This window comes from Macrotis lagotis, chromosome 1 (assembly GCF_037893015.1).
Source record: "Macrotis lagotis isolate mMagLag1 chromosome 1, bilby.v1.9.chrom.fasta, whole genome shotgun sequence".
In the NCBI taxonomy this organism is placed as follows: domain Eukaryota; kingdom Metazoa; phylum Chordata; class Mammalia; order Peramelemorphia; family Peramelidae; genus Macrotis; species Macrotis lagotis.
The window spans coordinates 852,606,774-852,616,953 of record NC_133658.1 but is presented as its reverse complement, the minus strand read 5'-3'; positions in this window follow the sequence as shown (position 1 = coordinate 852,616,953).

Below are 10,180 nucleotides of genomic sequence, written 5' to 3'. Positions count from 1 at the left end.
TTGACTATTGCCCAAGAAAAAGATGTTCACCCTTGCTCTCAATACTTATAATGAGAGACGTGCTGACTTGCTGAAATCCATTCCAACCTAGTCCTGCAAGGGACAGATCTCAGGTTTGGGGCTCATTGGTGCCTCAGCTTTGTTAGCGACTTTAGAGTCCATGGATGTGATGGTTCAGTCCTGATTTAGACAACTTTTCTTTCGAAGCAGGGTAAAAAGACTACTCTCCTTCCAGCTGTTAAAAAAATACATCATTTCACTAAACCTGTTTCTATCCATTCTGTCCTCAGCAAACTGGCCTCCCCCGCGTCTGGGGGAAACATTTCATATGTCAATCACAGCTGCATCCAGAGGCCACACGTGGGTGGTTCTATGACTGCAAACATCTGGGCATGCCAAACAGTATTTTTCTACCAAGAAGAGGGGGTGGATCCATGATCTTGCCTTATGATGGCAGAATTCCAAAAACCACCAGCCTCAAATATCAGAAAATTCTAACCCCTTGTTCTTTTCTTGGCCAAGGGAGGGAAAACCGTCTTGCATCTGTTGGCAAGCCTTAAACTCAGAACCCTTGGCACTGTTGAACAGGTAACTGAACAGGGAGAGCACAACAGCAGAAGAAGCAACAAGAGTCCCTGGCTCCAGAATCAAAGGACCTGGGTTTAAATACTACCTCTGATAGCTCTATCTGTATGTCCTTAAGCAACTTACTTAGCCACCCTGGGCCTCAGTTTCCTCATTTGTAAAATGAAGAATCTGGGTTAGATGAGTTCTAAGGTTCTTTCCTTCTCTGGCTGTAGTCCTGTGATTTCTAGAACTATCCAGTCACTGTGTGTGTGTGTGTGTGTGTGTGTGTGTGTGTGTGTGTGCGCACGCGTGTGTGTGTGTGTGTGTGTGTGTGTGTGTATATGTCTATGTGAATGTATGTATATGTGTGTGTGCGTGTCCCCTTCCACTTTTTCCTTACCAACCCAAGTAGAAACGTAGGGGTCAAATTGGTGCATGACTCTATGGGAAAAAAACCAATCCAAACTGAACCAAACCTAATATAAAAGACCATACCCAAATCTGAGATTGATGTGGACTTTTTCTTTCATTTTTGAGCCTCAGACCTATCCCAATGCAATGTAAGGACAGTTTGACTTATCTTTATATCTCTAGTACCCAAACAAGCCAAGTCAGCCAGTATTAATAAGATCTTACCCTATTCCACACACTGTTCTGGAGAACAAATGCAAGCAGAAAGATAGTCTCTGCCCTCAAGGAGTTATATTCTAATGGGGAAGGGGAGACTAGCCCATATGATGGGGTTACAAGAAGTCACTACTCTGGAGGTTATATGACAGTGAAGTCCAGGCTTTTTCAGGCTTTTCCGGAGACTCCAGGAGGAACTCATCAACAGGAGAAGGGGGCTGCAGCTAGCACATACCTCTCTCTATTGAAGAAAAGAAGAGAGGGGTGGCTAGGTGGTGCAGTGATAGAGCACAGGTCCTGGAGTCAGGAGGACCTGAGTTCAAATCCGGCCTCAGACACTTAATAATTACCTAGCTGTGTGACCTAGGGCAAGTCACTTAGCCCCACTGCCTTGTTTAAAAAAAAGAAACCACAAGTCTCAGTCTGCATTCCAAAAAGAGAAATGATCTTTTAATAGCAAAAAAAAGCCTAATCAAGCAAAACAAATCTATATAGTTTTCAAGTCTAAGAATTATTATTCTGTAATTAACTATTATTCTGTAAATAAATAATTAAGCCTATTTTTCTGCATCTTGGGTTTATTACTTCTCAAACTAGTGTGCATGTTTTATCACCAGTCCTCTATTCATGGTACTCCCTAAACTGATTGGAGTTGTTAAGTCTTTCAAAGTTATTTTCCTTTGCAGTTGTATAAATTGTGCTCCCAGTTCTGCTCACTTCACTCTGCATCATTTCATTCAAGTTTTTTCGAGTTGCAATAATGTTCCATTATTCTCACAAAACATATTTTGTTCAGCCATTCCTCAATGATTGGGCACCCCCTTTCACTTCTTAGATCCAACAAAAAGGGTTGTTTTAAGTATTTTTGTTCATATGCACCTTCTTCCTCTTTCCTTGATCTCTTTGAAGTAGCCTAGTAATGATATTGCTGGGTCAAAGAGTATGCGGTTTAGTTTCTTTGGGAACATAACTCCAAATTATTTTCCAGTTCCAGAGAAACTTTGGTAAGTGATCATGTTTTTAGACGAGTCCATTTCTCATCATTGCTGATTCCTAATATATTTTTCTACTCTATTGATATATAAGAGGACCAATTTCATGGCTCCAATTACAATACTTTTTCTTCTGAAAGCAGAGATAGAAAATGAATAGTTTTTTTGTTTTTGGTAAGGCAAATGGGGTTAAGTGGCTTGCCCAAGGCCACACAGCTAGGTAATTACTAAGTGTCTGAGACCGGATTTGAACCCAGGTTCTCCTGACTCCAGGGCTGGTGCTTTGTCTACTATGCCACCTAGCCGCCCCTGAAAATGAATAGTTTTTGAAAGTTCACAGTTGTATTTCTTGATCTAAACTGTCGACCTAGTCATGACAATATGCCAGACCAATGAACCTAGAGCTAGCAAACTGAAATTTCAAAAGGAATCAATATAAACCCCTATAATTGGGTTCAAAAATTCAACTGCACTGATACAGGAAGAAGGAGACAGGGTTAGAACATCATCTGTGTGAAAGGGATGTGGAAGTTTCAGTGGACTGCAAGCTTAATATATGAGTGTGCAGCAGTGTGATATGAAAGACAAAAAGGAAAAATAATCTTAGGGTTCATTAGGACTGTAGGTATGGAACACAGCATTGATTAGTTTAGCTGCATTGCTTTTTTTTTCTTTATTATAGTGTTAGCTTTCTGGGTATGGAAGTGCAGAGGGTTATAACTGGAAATGAAGGTGATAGAAAACCAAAAGTTAATAAAAATGTAAAATTATTCCTGCTAGCTCTTTTTTTTTTGTGGTGGTAAAGAATTGGAAATGGAGAACATGCCCATTAATTGGAGAATGTTTTTACAAGTTGTGGTATATGATTGTGATGAAATAATATTGTACTTTAAGAACTGATGATTAGGATGGTTTCAGAAATTCCTGAGAAGACATATGAACTGATGCAAAGTGAAGGGAGCAGAACCAGGAGAACATTGAACACAGTAACAGCAATATTGTGAGATGATAATTGTTTCCAACAATACAGTGATCTGGGGCGGCTAGGTGGCGCAGTGGATAAAGTACCAGCCTTGGATTCAGGAGGCCCTGGGTTCACATCCGGTCTCAGACACTAAAGAATTACCTAGCTGTGTGGCCTTGGGAAAGCCACTTAACCCCATTTGCCTTGCAAAAAATCTAAAAAAAAATATAAAGTTGTTTTGTAAAAAACAAAACAAAACAATACAGTGATCCAAGATGAATCCAAGAGATGGAAAATGGTGTCCACTTCCAAAAAAAGAACTGCTGGAGTCTGAATAAAGAATAAAACATAGTTTTTCCTTACTCCTTTTATTTTCTTTGGAGTTTTTTAAAATCTGTTTTCCTTTAAAATATGACTAATATGGAAATATCTTTTGCATGATAGCATATGTATAATCTATATCAAATTGCTTACTATCTCAAGATATTAAGGGGGGAGTTAGATGACACAGTGGATAGGAAACCAGTCCTAGAGGAGGATCTGAGTTCAAATGTGACCTCAGACACTTGATATTTATTTCTATGTAATCTTGGGCAAGTCACTTAACCCCATTTCCTTGCAAAATCCTCCCCTCCCAAAAAAAGGAAGGGGTGAGGAGAAGGAAGAGAAGTTGGAACTTAAATTTTTTAAAAAATTTTAATTAATTTATTTTTGGATTTTACTATTTTCCCCTTAATCTCACTTCCCTCCCCCTCCCCCCACAGAAGGCAGTCTGTTAGTCTTTACATTTTTTCCATGCTATACATTTATCTAAATTGAATGTGGAGAGAGAAATCATATCCTTAAGGAAAAAAAATAAAATATAAGAGATGCAAAATTACATAATAAGATTATGGGTTTTATTCTTTTTAAATTAGAGGCAATAGTCTTTGGTCTTTGTTCAAACTCCACAATTCTTTCTCTAGATACATTCTCTATCACAGATACCCCCAAATTGTCCCTGATTGTGGCACTTGTGGAATAAGCAAGTCCATTAAGTTTGATCATCACTCCCATGTTGCTGTTATGGTGTACAATGTTCTTCTGGTTCTGCTTATCTCTTTGGGGTATAGATCTAGTAGTAATATTGCTGGGTAAAAAGACTATGCAGTTTTAAAGCCTTTTGGGCATAGTTTCAAATTTATAAAAAAAAAATTGTAGAAAAAAGGAGGAAAAATTCCTTATATTGTTCTGCATATTTATAAAAAACTAACATTTGATGTTTTATGCTCAGTAAGGACTCCCCTTCCCCAACCACTTTTGTAAAGGATTTGAGTAGGGGGAGCTAGTGTCTTCTTTTGTCTCTTCTTTGGGACTGTTCTTAATTTCACAACATTCATTTTGGTTTTTAGGGGTTTTTTTTTTTTTTTTGGTTTTTATAAGGTTAAGTGACTTGCCCAAGGCCACACAGCTAGGTAATTATTAAGTGTCTGAGGCTGGATTTGAACTCAGGTACTCCTGACTCCAGGGCCAGTGCTTTATCCACTGTGCCACCTAGCTGCCCTCTACAACATTCATTTTCAGCTTTGTAGTTGGAATTCTTTCTATTTACATTGTAATAGTTATTGTATATATTGTTTTCTTAGCTCTGCTCCCTCCACTAATTAGTTCATGAATCTCTTTCCAAGCTTCTCTGTATTCTTCATATTTGTTGTTTCCTTTAGCACAGTAATATTCCATTATATTCACACCACATTTTGTTCAACCATTTGCCTAATGGTGGGCATCTACTTGGTTTACAATTTTTTGCTGCCATTAAAAAAATAAAATTGCTCGAAATATTTTACTGTATATGGCACCTTTCCTTTTGTTCATGATCTTGAGGTATAGGGCAAGTAGTGGTGCAGTGGATTGAGCACTGGTCTTGGACTCAGGAGCCTGGGAGTTTGATTGTGGCCTCAGATGCTTGCCACTTACTAGCTGGGTGACACTGGGCAAGTCACTTAACTTTGCACGCATCCAGGGCCATCTCCAGTCATCCTGATTCATATCTAGACACTGGACCCAGATGGCTCTGGAAGAGAAAGTGAGGCTGGTGACTTAGCACAGCACCCCCTTGCTCAAATCCAATTCATTTGCATGTCATGGTATCACTTCCCTTACATCATGCTCTTCTTTGAAAATGAAGAACAAACACATCATGAGGTATATGCCTAGCTGTGGAATCTCTGGGTCCAAAAGTATGGTGGACATTTTAATCATCTTAGCATAATTCCGAATTACTTTCTAGAATGGTTGTACTGGTTTCAACTCCATCATCTGTATTAATGTGCCTGTTTTCCTACAACCCCACAAAACATTGATCATTCCTATCTTTTGTCATCTTTCCAATTTGCTAGCTGAAAAGTGAAAGTTCAGGTTTGTTTTGTTTCATCTTCCTCTTATTATTAGTGATTTGGAGCATCCTTGCATATGGTTGCTAATCATTTGCAATTCTTTCCAGAACTGTTTGTTTATATCATTTAACCACTCATTTCCTGGGGAATGACTTTTACTTTTATATATTTTTTATTATTTAATATTTGTTCTCATTTTGTACAAATAATGTTTTTTATACATTAATAAAATATTCTTGTTTAAGAGTAAATGAAATACCCCCTCCCCCCATAAATATAGACTCACTTGAGCGATAAAGTAAAGGGGAGAGAAAAAAAATAAAATTAAAAAAATAATAGTAATAATTGTAAGTATGGCCAGGTGGCACAATGGACGGAGCACCAGCCCTGAAGCCAGGAGTACCTGAGCCCACATCTGGCCCCATACACCCAACAATCACCCATCCATGTGACATGCAAGCCACCCCAACCCCACTGCCCTGCAAAAACCAAAAAAAGAAAAAAAAAGACCCAAAATAAAATAGTAATAATAGTAGGGGTGGCTGGGTGGCGGACAGAGCATTGGCCCTTGAGTGAGGAGCACCCAGGTCCAAATCCGGCCTCAGACACCCAATGATCACCCTGCTATGCAGCCCCAGGGAGGCTACCCAGCCCCATTTGCCCTGTACCCCCCCTCCAAATAATAATAATAAAAAATGTGCTTGAGTCTTTGTTCCAACATCAACAACTCTGTCACGGGTGGATCACATTCTTTATGATAAGTCCATCACAAAAGTTACTTCTATATTTTTCCACCGCTGCCATTGCTGATCGCAGCTCCCTCCTTTCATATTTCTCCACTACCATGTGCTATATTTTCTCTCTCCTTTCACTCTGACTCTGCTGTAGGGTATCTGAGTGGCGCAGCAGACAGATTCCCGGTTCTGGGGCCAAGAGGCCCTGAGCCCCCATACCACCCCTTAGGCCCAGCATACACCTGACCCTATGGTCCCAGACAGGCCATCCAATCCCAGCCCCTTGTAAGAAGTAAAAAAGAAAATGTGTTATATCTGACCACTCTCCCCCCAAGGTCCATCCTCTCCTCCATCACTCACACCCCCCCTTACCCCTGTCCCCCTCCTTCCTTCTTACTCCAGATGTAATAAAGAAAAATCTTATTATATGAAATATCTTGGCCTATTCCCCCTCTCCTTTTTCTTTCTCCCATTACATTTCCCTTTTTTTCTATTGACTCCATTTTTACACCATATTTTGTCTTCAAATTCAGCTTTCTCCTGTGCTTCAACTCTAAAAGCTCCCTCTATCTGCTCTATTAACTGAGAAGGTTCATATGAGTATTGTCAGTGTCATTTTTCTATGCAGGAATACATGCAGTTCATCATCATTAAATCCCTCATATTTTCCCCTTCTCCTCCACTCTCTATGCTTCATCTGAGTCCTGTATCTGAAGATCAAACCTTCTGTTCAGCTCTGGCCATTCCAACAGGAACATTTGAAATTCCCCTGGTTCATTGAAATTCCATCTTTTTCCCTGGAAGAGGGCATTCAGCCTTGCTGGTAGTTGATTCTTGGCTGCATTCTAAACTCTTTTGCCTTCCGGTATATTATATTCCAAGCCCTACAAGTTTCCAATGTAGTTGCTGCTAAGTCCTGTGTGACACTGACTGCAGCTCCACGATATTTGAACTGTGTCCTTCTGGCTGCTTGTAATATTTTCTCTTTGACTTGGGAGTTTTGGAACTTGGCTATAATATTCTTAGGGGTTGCTTTTTTGGGATCTCTTTCTCCAGGGGATCAGTGGATTCTCTCCATTTCTATTTTGCCTTCCGCTTCTAGAATATCAGGGGAATTTTCCTGTAGTAATTCTTTGAAAATGATGTCAAGGCTCTTTTCCTGATCATGACCTTCAGGTATTCCAATAATTTTAAAATTATCTTTCCTAAGTCTGTTTTCCATATCACTTGTTTTTTCAATGAGATGTTTCACATTTTCTTCTAATTTTTCATTCTTTTGGTTTTGAAGTATTGAATCCTGGTTTCTCATAAATTCATCAATCTCACTGAGTTCTATTCTTTGTTTGAAGGATTTGTTCTCCTTAGAGAGTTTTCTAATCTCTTTTTCCATCTGGCCAATTTTGCTTTTTAAAGCCTTCTTCTCCTCAATAACTTTTTGAACTGTTTTATCCATTTGACCTAAGCTGGTTTTTAGCATTCTATTTTCTTCAGCATTTTTTTGGATTTCTTTGACTAGGTTGTTGACTTCATTTTCATGTTTTTCCTGCATCTCTCTCATTTCTTTTCCCAGTTTTTCCTTCTAACTCCCTCATTTGATTTTCAAAGTCTTTTTTGAGCTCTGTCATGGCCTGAGTCCAATTTCTGTTTTTCTTGGAGTCTTTAGATGCAGGAGCTTGTGCTTCCTCATCTTCAGACTGAGTATTTTGATCCTTCCTGGGCTCATATGCAAAATATTTCTCAATGGTATTCCTTTTGTTTCTCTGCTTGCTCCTTTTCCCAGCCTGAGCCTGTTTTGGGGGTGCTTCCTGAGCTTTTGGGACACTCCCACAAGTATCTCAGTGTGTGAGGCTCTGTCCTCCCTCCTGGTCTGTGAATGACCGTAAACGCCCCCCTCTGCCACTGGGCTGAGGTGGGGGGGGCCCTGCTGTTCTATGGGGGGGCCTAGACTGCGATCAGAATCTGAATGTGGTCAGAGCCCCAGAGTCCTGTTCCAGGGGCAGAGGACAGAGCTTGGCAGTCTCTCTCTCTTTACTCCCCTCCCTAGGTTCAATGGGCTCATGCCCTGGGGCTCCTGCTTACCAGCTCCACCTGCTTCTGTTCCTGGATCTGGGCTGCCTTGACAGCTGTGTGCTGTGTGCCCTGGGCTCCCCTCCTTCACCCAATTTGTGCCTGGTGCTCCCTGGGGCTGCCTCCAGGAGACTGAAGTTCTTTTGCTGTGGCGGGTCACCCCTCCAGCAGGCCACCCCTCCAACCCTGGGGAGCAGAGACTTTCTGCTCTTTTCCTGGTTACTTGAGTAGGAGAACTGCCTCACTGGGTCCCTCTGTGGGTTCTGTCTCTCGAAAATTTAGTTAGAGTCCTTAGTTTAGAAGTTTTATGAGAGAGTGCCTAAGACATGATCCATTCTTGTTGCCATCTTGGCTCTGCTCCCCCCTACTTTTATATATTTTTGATAGTTATATATATATATTTTGAATACCAAATGCTTATCTGAGAAATTTGATAAAAAAATTTTCCCAGTCTAGTAAAGTCTTAATAAATGTTGTTTAAAGGACCAAATCAGAACTATTCACATGTAAAATAATACCTGTTATTCTCCAATAAACGGCACAGGAAGGTCAGGCAAGGCTTCTTGGCTCCCCTTATCTGAGTCTTGGCCCATTATCCAAGTTTCCTTATCTCATTCTCCTCCCTGCCATCCAATTCCTCTGTCCCACATGGCAGTGCTTCGGGCACTTGGAGGTAAGGCTCAAGACTTTGTGATTGAGAACTGAGTTTACTACTTCCAAGCTCTGCATCTTGGTTAAATCTCTTTCAGTCTTTGCAAATGGTATAATAATTCCTATCTTGCCCACCTTGTAGGCTTGTTGTGTTACATAAGAATGGAGATGAAATCTTAGAGGTTATATAATCTAACTTCTTCTCACCCCCCCTTTGACAGGTTAGAGGAAAAAAATCCAGAGGACTAGAATTGCATAATCAAATAGCACATTCAATATTTAGTTCTAGATTCAGGCCCAGAGCCAGTGCTCTTTCCACTGGAGAGTGGATGTGTAACTGTAAAGCACAGCATAACCACATAATTGTAGATTTAGGTAATAAACATTAAGTGCTTACTATGTTCCATACTAAAACAATTTCTGCCCTCCAGGAACTCTCAATCTACTGGAGGAAATGACAAGAAAAACAATTGTGTGCCAACAAAGGTGTTTGTGTGTGTGTGTGTGTGAAAGGGGGGGAGAGAATAAGTGTTTGTGTGTATGATAAATGGGAAATTATGAATTTCCCAATTAATAAATGGTCAAAGGATATGAATAGCAGTTTTCAGTTGAAGAAATCAGTTATCTATAGCCACATGAAAAAATGCCTAAATCACTTTTGATTAAAAAATGCAAATTAAACCATGTTGCGGTATCACCTTGTATCAGATTGGCTAAAAAGGACAAAACAGGAAAATGGTAAATATTGGAGAAGTGGGATAATTGGGACATTGATGCACTGTTAGCAGAACTGTGAATTTATTCAACTATTTTGAGCAGTATTTCTTTTTAGCTTTTGCAAGGCAATGGGGTTAAGTGGCTCGCCCAAGGCCACACAGCTAGGTAATTTTTAAATGTCTGGGGCTGGATTTGAACTCAGGTCCTCCTGACTCCAGGGCCGGTGCTCTATCTACTGCATCACCTAGCTGCCCTATTCAACAATTTTGAAGAACAATGTGGAACTATGCTCAAAGGGCTATAAAATCTGTGCATACTCTTTGATCCAGCAATACAACTTTTTTTTTAAAGGGAAAGGAACTACTTATACAAATATATATATATATAGATAGATAGATAGATAGATAGATAGATAGATAGATAGCAGCTCTTTTTGTGGTAGGAAAGAGTTGAAAATGGATGTGTCCATCAATTGGAGAATGAGCA